Source organism: Corvus kubaryi, unplaced genomic scaffold, assembly GCF_017639235.1.
Source record: "Corvus kubaryi isolate FWS band 111438036 unplaced genomic scaffold, C.kubaryi_AGA036_p1.0 split3-73, whole genome shotgun sequence".
In the NCBI taxonomy this organism is placed as follows: Eukaryota; Metazoa; Chordata; class Aves; order Passeriformes; family Corvidae; genus Corvus; species Corvus kubaryi.
Window position 1 is genome coordinate 23,442,760 of NW_024582091.1, and position 10,929 is coordinate 23,453,688.

Sequence of the window (10,929 nt, forward strand, 5' to 3'; positions counted from 1 at the left end):
GTCCACGGCTGGTTTTAGCTGTGGCAGTCCACGGCTGGTTTTAGCTGCCTGCGGCTCTGGGACAGTTCCCCCCCCCAGGGTCCGTGCCGCAGCGTTGGGAAAGGGGGAAGGGGCAGTGGCCCCGGCGGGGCCGGGAGGCTCGGAGCCCCCCCCCCCACCTTCCAGCAGGCGAACTCGGACAAAAGGCAATTCCCGCCTTTCCGTGCGGTTTAAATATGTAAATTGTGAGAAGCGTCATTAGTCTAAAAGACTGTCCATCAACTCAGGTTCAACTCACTACACCTGGTCTGAAGCAGCTCTTGCCAGTTCTGTCTCTGCTATATTTGTGCTACATCTCCCCTGCATTAATTTTTCGAAAGGAAGCTTTAATGTGTCTCTAAACAAATCCACAGTGCTCAAGAATTAGAGTGAAGATACTTTGAACTGTTTTCATAATGGCATAGCCCTTAAGTTTGCATTGTCTTTACTGGAGCTTGAAAAGATTACAACTATGTCTCATATTTTAAAAATATCATCACTCTTCTTTTAGTGAAACCCATCTTCTGCACAAAGCGTTTTTAAGAAAAAAAATACCAAAAGGCAAGTAAGATATAAACATGAGGCTTTTTCCTGCTAATCATTATGCTTCTCTCAGTATTAGTCTAGGTGGAATCAGGGAAGAGCCAACTATTTAAACATCTGCTTGGCCAAGAAGAAATCAGTAACTATTCTGTCCTTGTCTCTCTAATGCTGGTGATGTTTTTCTTGCAAGATTATTTCTGGCTGTCATATTTTTCCTACCACTTCTCTGGTTAGTTGTGTTTGCAACTTTATTCTGTCCAGCAGGAGCTCTCTACATATGTTAAGGGAGTTTTTTTTTCCAGATAATGATGGCCATTTCTTTATATTCTCTCATGTTTCTAGAACATGCATATTTGCAATTCTGCAACAATTATCATGACTTAAGGTGCTGTAACTCATCATCACTACAATCAAGCAGAGATCAGAGTAAGGAAACTTGCAGGGTGAAAAATGCTGAAATACTATGTTATATCTGAACAACAATCTAAAAATATTGAATGAACAGTGGAACCAATTCTTTTGTTGCATTTGCTGCAAATTCTGAGTGTATAATATACTGAGATTTTCGCTCTCTCTCCCTGTTTCAGGTCCTCGTTAGCTCTGTAAAAATTGCATTCAGGATGCCACTATTTTCTGTCACTCTAGAACTTACTCTATTTTGAAGGACGAGCAAAATCTATTAACTTGGTCCTGATCAACTCATTTTCATCTTGGGAGTGTATTAAAACTCAGCTATTTTTAGTTGTTGGGAGACAAGGAAGCATTCTGTCAGTCAGAAAAGTTCAAAGGAAGGCAATCTCCTTTCTTTTCTCAAGCAAATAAATAAATGAATTAATTACATACACAGGGTTGATCTATCCTTACTTGATAAAATAACTGGAGATATTTGTTCTGCCGTTTCTCTGTTTCTTGCTGCTGATGTTACACAGGAGGACTCCCCTTGATATCCCAGACCTCATGTAAAGCATTCCTGCAGAAGTTGTTGATGCCTATGAACAAGCTAATCAAGTACCAATAGAAGATTGCAGAGCTTCAGATAAACGTCCCAATTACTTTCTAACTTTGTATCAACACATTGCCAGATGCAAATGGCTGTCTAAGAAAGAAACTTCTACTTCAAAATTCAGAAGAATGTGAATATAGAGCCTCCTAACACAATCCCTGAGATGAAAAAAATAACATGGCAATTTCTATAGTCTTTGGACTGCAATAATAGTATTCTCTGAAATGGATCCTATTTTGCAGAGATAGGAGGTGCATCTTTTACGCTTGCACCACACTAAAATACACAATGAAACCTTGGGGAGCAGGGTTGAATCCCAGTAACTGCCTTGATTCAATACATGCAAAAGGCAGGTCTCACTATACACATTCTGCTGGACATGTTAACTTTTAACTCACAAAAGACAGAACATCATTAGAGAGAATTTCAAACCAAAGGAGACTGCCTTTTTACTCTGGACATCACCTTGAAGTTTGTCTAGTGTTCTAGAATAGGATTACTAACAGTTTTAAAAATATTCAAGATGATAAATATTATCATGTAAGCAGAGACACGATTAAAGAGACTGCAGTGATTGCAGTGGTAAGAATGCTTTTGTGCATTAACAATGCAACAACATAAAGCTCTGCAGGGGAAATAAAAAAGAGAATTAAATTTTGATAGAGCATTAATTCTTTTCTCAGACCCCTGGTGGGGTTACTGAATAATTTTCAGAATCATCTAGCCAATACATCCTCAATAACAGAGAGGATGTACAGTAGCTGTTTAAGCCAAGGGTTAAGTTCAGTCTTTCCTAAGAAGTTTGGGCAGAAGGCGTCATACAAAAAGCAACCACAAGATGTCAGTCTTAATAATTACAGTAGATTATTCTGATTGGCTCCTTTCTGATAAGTAACTAGGCAGGGAAAAACTATTCATTATGTTGAAATATTTGTGGAGAAAATAATCTAGGAATAAATTATTAGTCCTAAACATATTCAGAAAAAAATGAACTATCAGATCCAAATAGAGCCCCTGTGCATATTTGTTTCTGCTAGAAGATTTAACCCTTCTGCCAGGGACTCACAGGAAGGACATAGCAGGGATTTGTCCCTCCCCACTTGCCCTTTCCCACACAATTTCTCTAAGCGTCTTCCATCAGAGATGGAGTATCAGACTACACAGACTTTGAGCTTTTTTCTGTAAAGCTATTTTTATTTCCCTAGTAGTCTTGACCGTGTTCTAATCCTGCAGTTCTGAATGTTTGTAAGATAATAAGAAAGTCCAATTTCCATTTCCAGTCCAGGTTTAGAGACATCCAAGTGACAGGTATTGATCATTGTTCCTGGAATACTTTGCGATCCATTCCCTCATAGTTCACCATTTGAGCCCTGACAAAGGAGCTATGCTCTGCATTGTTTTTTTTGAGGGACATTCTATTTACCTCTTGCTATTCACACAAGCACTGCATTTGGGTTAGCACATAGTTGCACTATGTGCTACTCACACATAGCACTTGTATTTGCTACCAGTTTGCTCACCAGGTTTACCATTAGCTACTGCCAGCAGTCACAGCCTCCTGCTGTTGTTTCTGCTGGTTGTTCACACTGTGCTGCTTTGCTCTGCTCTGCTGCAAACCTGCTGCTTGCTTCTGTGCCTCTGCTCAGCCCTTTATTTCTGCAGTCCATACAATCTTTTAGTTGTGCTCAAAAAGTTGAAATTATATCCAGAATCTGTAAAGAGAGCTTGTGAAAATAGGCAATTTTCCAGCAGGATCTTACCCAGATTCTGAAAAAGACAGACAAAACACCAAAACGTGCTTTGACCCTGATTTGCTTTTGGTTCCTTTACTGTGAGATCCAATGACAAGCTGCAGCATTTGCTTCCTCAGCAATCGCAGACAGGTTGCCCATAACACAATTAAACCCCTTACAAATCATCTTGTAGCTGAAATATCCCGAGGCACCACAACACTTATCAGGAAATTAAACTCTGAATCTTTGGTTCCTTCACTGGCTCACTGCAAACAGGCTATCTTACAGGATCCTCACACAGGCTGTCATCCTCTCCTGCACATCACACCTCCAGCCTTACAAACCACTTGACTGAAGTTGACCAACTCTTGGCATTCATCTATTAACTGAAAGCAATTTTACTAAAGTTACTTTATTGAAATTTAATTCACCCTCTGTATCTTCTGGTTTCATAATGCACTGTTTGATGATTGCAAGTCTCCCTTGGGGCATTTTCTTCTGCTTTCTGATGAGAGCAGGCATCCTAATATGCAGATTAAAGGTGCTGTGGGGCTTGGCTCTGGTCTTCTCAGTGGTAAGAAGATGACAGAGAGCAGAGACACCACTCTGCAACTGCCTAATACTAATCCCAAAACAGGGACACACAAAATGCACTCATACAGGGAAAGAAGGGAGATGATGCACTCATGTGGAGCGTCCAGTAGTCTGAATATGCATCCCATGGCTGAAAAGTCTCCTGCCATCTGGGGCAAGCATGGCTGCAAATGTGGGTTATTTGTGTGCCTGGTTGAAAGATGACTCGTTCTGCTAAGATCTGTTCTGTGCTTTGTAAAATGAATGAGCTGTGGTAGGATGTTTCAAAATTTAGGAGGGAAAATGTTTTGGGATGTTAAAGCTTTTTCTTATACATAGTTTATTATAATGGTAACCTTTACTTACAATAATCCTTTGCAAATATTAAAAGTAAAAAGGTAAAGAATGAAAAGCTGGTTTTTTCTTGTTTCTCTAAACTTCTGTCTTGTAATTTGCCTGGAATCTTGTCTGGTTTTTGGTACATAATCAATTTATTCCTGTGTACTTTATCTTCTGGAAAGCAACTAGACATATTGGCCACTAACACAGTCGTGAGAAATGTAGAATCATAGACTCAGAAGTTAACATTGATTTAGTGCTCATCAATTATTTTATAATGAGTACCACTGACCAAAATGTCAGCAAGACAATGAAATTCCAGAACTTACCTAAAAAAATTATCTGACATAGATAATTTCTGCAGAAAGTCCAACACTTCCAACATAAAAAAATCAATTATCAGATCAGTCAGATAACAATATTTATATTTTTCAACATCTATAAACACACTCTATTAGAATTTGCCATTCAAAGAGCTTGTTCACGTCACAGAACTGAGTAGTGTAGCACCCCAGCTCTTACACTAGAAGCTCCTGAAGCACTTGGTTTCATGGGTATCTTTATGTTAGTCAATACAACCCAAGCTCAAATTTCATTGAAGACAGCTAATAGAGTTACTGTATTCCATTAAAAAAGAGTTTTCTTTCCTTGCCTGATGCTTAATTGGCTTCTTAAATGTTATTCACTTGCTCACCTCTTCTCAGTATGTGCTTTTCTAGTTTTACCGTTTTAAGACAAAGTTATCGTGTTGGTTCCGGGTGGGGCAGAGTTAATTTTCTCCACAGTGGCTCTTATGGGGCTGTGTTTTGGATATGTGCTGAACACAGGGTTGATACAGAGATGTTCTTGTTATTGCTGAGCAGGGCTTGCACAGAGCCATGACATTTTCTGCTTTTCATGCTGCCACACTGGCAAGTAAGTTGGGGGTGCTTAGGAGACTGGAAGGAGACACAGCTGGGACAGGTGACTCCAACAGGTGACCAAAGGGATATTCCAGACCCTATGACATCATGCTCTGTATATAAAATGGAAGGAAGAAGGAGGAAGGGGGTATTTGAAGTGATGGCATTTGTCTTCCCAAGTCACTGTTAGGTGAGATAGGGCCCTGCTCTCCTGGAAATGGCTGAACACTGCCTGTCCATGGGTAGCAGTGAATTAATTCCTTGTTTGTCTTTGCTTGTGTGCTTGACTTTTGCTTTCCCTATTAAAATATCTTTATCTCAACCCCCAAATTCTCTGGCTTTTACCCTTCAAATTCTCTCCCTGATCTCTCTGGTGGGGGAGTGAGTGAGTGGCTGTGTGGGGCTTGGCTGCTGGCTGGGGTTAAACCATGTCAGTCCTATTTTGGCACCCAATGTGGGGTTCAAAGACTTTGAGATAATGATAGATTTGATTGGGATGTGCCAGACTGAATTTACATCTGTCAGTGCTGTTTAGCTAGTAATGGGCAGGCTCCTTTGCTTCCATGGGCTTGCCTGCCTGACTGTATGTTAGAATCTTGTGCTCGTTATTGGCTGCTTTTCACTTTTCCTGCTGCTGTACTGCTTATCACCTCACTGTGTTGTGCCTGGGAACATTTTGATAACAGCCATGGCGATGCGCCTGGGCTGGCAGGTGGCCAGGCACTGCTGCTGTGTTCTGTGCTGCTGTGCTGGACAGGCTGGAACTCCAGTGTGTACTTGAGTTGAAGGGACTGTGACAGGTGAGTGAGTCCACAAGAGAGCAGAGATACACCTGCAGTCTGTGGAGAACCCCATGCTGGAGCAGGTGGATGCCTGAAGGAGCATGTGACGTGACCCTGTGGGAAGCCCATGCTGCAGCAGGATTTCTGGCAGGACTTGTGACCCCACAGGAGACCAGGGGTGGAGATTGTAATGGATGTGCCTTTAAACTGTTGTAAACTATGATTTGACTTGTATGTTTCAGGAATTACTGTAACAGGAACCACCCAACCCAGTGGAGGAGAAGCCTTACAAGAGGCAGTCGCAGTGCAGCAGTGACCTGACCTGAGCTAGCTTTGGTGCCCAGTAACTCCCCACACACACCACCTCTCGTGTCCTGAGTGACCAGGACAGATGGAGCCCAAAGTCATGGACTACATAAATCCAACAGACAATTGTGGGCATTGTGTGGACATTCTGCAGGGGTGGTCCATAGGCTAAGGGAACAATATCTGTGTGCTATATCAAAGAATTGGAAAGGGGGTGGTGGTTAATGAGGTTGTATTGAATAGTGTGGGACCTGAACATGATGTAAATGGTATGGAATATGCTGGTTTCAGCACAGGTAGAGTTAATTTTCTTCACAGTGGCTGGTATGAGGCTGTGTTTTGGATTTGTGCTGAACACAGGGTTGATAATATAGAGAAGTTTTTGTTATTGGTGAGCAGGGTTTGCTTAAAGAACCAAGGCCTTTGCTGTTTTTCATGCTGCCACGCTGAAAAGGAAGTTGGGGGATGCATGGGAGATTGGGAGGAGACACAGCCAGGACAGGTGACCCAGCTGACGAAAGGGATATTCCAGACCCTATGACATCATGCTCAGTATATAAAGTGGAGGGAAGAAATGGGAAGTGGGGGAAGACATTTGGAGTGGTGGCATTTTTATCTTCCTAAGTCATCGTTACACGTGATAGAGCCCTGCTCTTCTGGAGATGGCTGAACATCTGCCTGACCATGAGTAGCAACGAATTAATTCCTTGTTTGTCTTTGCTTGTGTGCTTGGCTTTTGCTTACCCTATTAAACTGTCTTTATCTCAACCCCCAAGTTCTCTGGCTTTCACCCTTCCAATTCTCTCCTCAGTCTCACTGGTGGGGGAGTGAGCGAGCATCTGCGTGGGGCTTGGCTGCTGGCTGGGGTTAAATCACGACAGTCATAGATTGATGTTTCTTTCAACATCAGTTTTAACCATTGACAGTGATGATGATAGATGATGTATACCTTCCCCCATGGCAAGACACTAATTCACAATGCATTTCCTGCCCTGCATTCCTAAGATTGCCCATCGCATCCCTCATCTTCTATTCTGCCACTTTTGTTTTAAAAACTTGCTAACTCATAACCACTGCCATCATCCTCCTACTCTGCATCAGCTTCCACTATCTCTTGGGACCTCCCAAACGCACAGGCAGAAAACACACCAACCCAAACCCAATGACTGTTACCAGTCTTCTGTCTCATTTTTCTCCTTGCACTAGAGCATTTTCCAGAGAGCAGGATGTGGCTAAGGAGTGTGCCTGAAGAGCTAGCCAAGCAAATGAGGATGTCGTGTACCTTAAGATAAGGTGTCTTTTTAAAAGCTCGTGGCAAGGCTATGGAAGGATAGGATTCTGGGTGTTATCCTAGGTTTAGCTTCCAAATAAGAATAATAAAAAGATGATTTTCCAGATTTCTTTTTTTTTGTGTATGTTTGCCTGTACCGCATGAAACCCATGTTTGGATTTTGAAATTTTCAGACCTCTCAGCATCTTTTTCACCCACCTTTTTTCTCCTTGAATTTGGACATATGGCAAGGTTCCTGTGCAACAAGGGACCTGCTGAGGGGCAAAACTGTAGCTGGGCAGTCTGGTTTACAGCACATACCTCTGGGTGCTCCTGAACCTTGTGGCCTCACTTGTCCTCCCTGCCACATGCAACTGATCACTTGGGTTTGCATCTGCACCTGACCTGTGGGATTCTGGATCCAGAAAACAGATGCAGGTTAGTCTGGGGATATATCCTGGAGGTAGCTGTTTGTTTGGTACCATGGCTTGGGAACATGGGCCAGGGGATAGTTTAAAAAAACGCCAGTTTTAAAGGATGATTTGACATATCTACATTTGAGAGGAAAGGTCATTCCTGCTCTGCTATTTTCAAAAACCTTGAGCACACTAGGACAAGTATATAACGATAATAAATAGCAACAGTATTACTTTTTCTTATTATAGTGTTTTTTCTTTCTTACAGTATCTATTATTTTTCAGAGAAGTTTGTCATTGGGTTGTGCCTGTTGCCAAAGAATTCAGCTCTATGACTGAAAGCAACTTTTTAAATGAAGGGTTAATCATCTAAAGCATATATGCAGTTGGGAAAAATAACTGCATAGAATACCCAGTCTTGTCACACTTGCTTATATCATCATCTCCATAACTTCCTCAGAGCTAGAAGGGGGTGTGAAGCCTGGGAAGAAAGGAAGGGATACGCAGGACAAGAAGCAGAATGGTTTACATCACTCTGAGCTATTATCTTAGGCTGTTACTCACTTCCCTCTCTGAACTCTTCAGGGCCACCTCAGAAAAATCAGTGAGATGAGTTGTCTATTTCGTATGCTTTGGACAAACCCTCCCTAATTATAGCTCAGCTTTTCTGCAGACAGTGTATGTATAAAAAGATTAACTTATGGCAAATGAAGCCATGATAAAAACAGCTATTACAAAGTGCTAGAAAACATAGCCATAGCCAAAAAGTGGCACACAGCCACTGACTGTTTGGCGAAGTTTATTCGTACATTGGTTCTTTGTACCTTGAGTTAGAGGAGCGAGGGAAAGTGACACCCTGCAGCACACTGCTGCCTGTAACGTGTGGGGTGCACCTGGCAGCACAGGGCAAGGGCACCGTACCCATGGTGTTGGTGGCCGTGTGGGACAAGCAGACAGGAATGCACAGGAAACAGCAGCAGCAGAAGGCTACAGGGAGATAAATACTACAGAGGAGTTTAATTTATTGCCTACCACCATCTTCCAGGGGCTGGAATGAGTTTCCCATGAACAGGACTCTACTAGCAGAGCCCCATATTCAGGCCACCCATCCTGGATGAATTGCAGGGCTGCATGGAACACCAAGATCATGCGCTGTGGAGCTCACCCAGACCTACAAAGCAGAAACCTAGAGTTTTAAAATTTTCATGTTCATATGCAAGGATGTTTAGGTCATGAGGTCAAGAGACTTCTGAGCTGTCACATAAAAGTTGCTAAGGCAGCCTAGCACTCACAGACTGTGCTTGGCTTCTACCTCCCTTGGCAGGTTTCACAGCTGACACAACTTAAATTAGGGCGTTCTAGAATAAGACATGCCAGATCTCACATTAACGATATACCGTATTACCTACACATAAAAATATAGAATATGACAGACCACTGGGATGTTTCCAGTTCTCAAAATGACCTAGTTTCTGACTATTCATAAAAGCAGACAATAGCTATTTTAACCTGAAACTTTGATTTTTGTACTGCACCTAAATAATTAATCAAGGAACAACAATTATTATCTAAACATATTAATCTACAAAATTACATGCAGCTATATACATACAAGAGAAATATTATATTTTTGTCTCTGTCTTTCAAAACAATGCCCTCAATAAGACTGGAACAGGGGTTGAATAATGTTTTTGCTAAGTTTTCTATTTATAGGAAGGGCATCAGATTCCTTGTGAATAAGAGAATCAAAATCCAACCATAAAGGAATTAATATCGATCTACTTACATACAAATTATACCCTTATGTAATATTTAAATAAAGTTTTGGGGAGGTGTCTATCCCCATGCAAGGCCTGATTTACATATGGGTGTGTATGTTAAAAATTATTTAACTTGCTATTAAGCAAATCTGATTTCTGGATATGCTAACTCTGCAGAACTTGTGTGCTCCAAAGGTTTAATGTCCAAATCTAATCCTGATTATTCCTAATCTTAAATCAGAGAAAATCCTCTACTCCCCTCTGCAACACCTGATCTTGATTCCTGGATTACCTTATAAATACTTAATTGCTTATTAACATGAATCATTTCCTGTTTTAAATATATATTTTACGTAAATAGGACCCCAGCACTGCTCACTCCTAAGCGTCACTCTCTTATGCTATTATGTCTCCTAGGTATTCTAGGTATGCTGTAGAAGAAAAGAGCTGGACTCAACTAATTTTTGAACACTTTTCTTCTGCTCCAAATACAGCGTAAACGCACGGGGAGACAACATCAGAGATTTGAGAGGGCTTGCACCCACTCAGCACGTACACCACAGTGCCAATCTTATCCACCCCTGTGCTTCTCTCTCTACAAGTAAATCTGTGCCTAGGACTGTTGCAGGGCATTGGAACTGAAGTGTCTGTACTGCTAAATTGTTAAAGGAGTCCCTGGAAAATCTTGCCCAGGCACACCTCTCCCAGGCAATTCCCAGTCATAGCTAAGGAACTGTCCAAAGCCAGGAACCATCTCCAATAGGGCATGTGTATGGCCACCCTCATTTAGAAACAAGGGCCATTACTGGCTGTTGTGCCAGTTAACTACTTTGTTAATTAATTCAATCATAAGCCAATTCCTTCATGGATTAAATGTGAGTTCATTTTATTTTGAAGAGCTGATGATGGCTCCTAGAAGATGTCCCACACTAGGTATGGTAGAAGGAATGTCAAGCCTCCCATAAGATGTTACCTCCATGCAGGCATCATCTCTTTCATGGTATTCACATGGAAGAATGATCCATTTACTTGGGTAAATCAATGGAGAAGAAAGAACAAATAGAAAATGCCATTGCACCACTGAACACTGTAGGCAGTTCTGCCTTCTCCCCCAGCTTAGAGTGAAAATGTATGTCAGGGACAGTCAAAGTTATGAAACTGCTCCTGTCTGAGGAGTTTCTAAACACCCAAAGACAGACCTGGGGGTGAGGAGGAAAGTATAATAGATCTCTGTAAAGTCAGAATAGCACAGAAAAGGTGCACACCAAGTGATTATGGAGAATC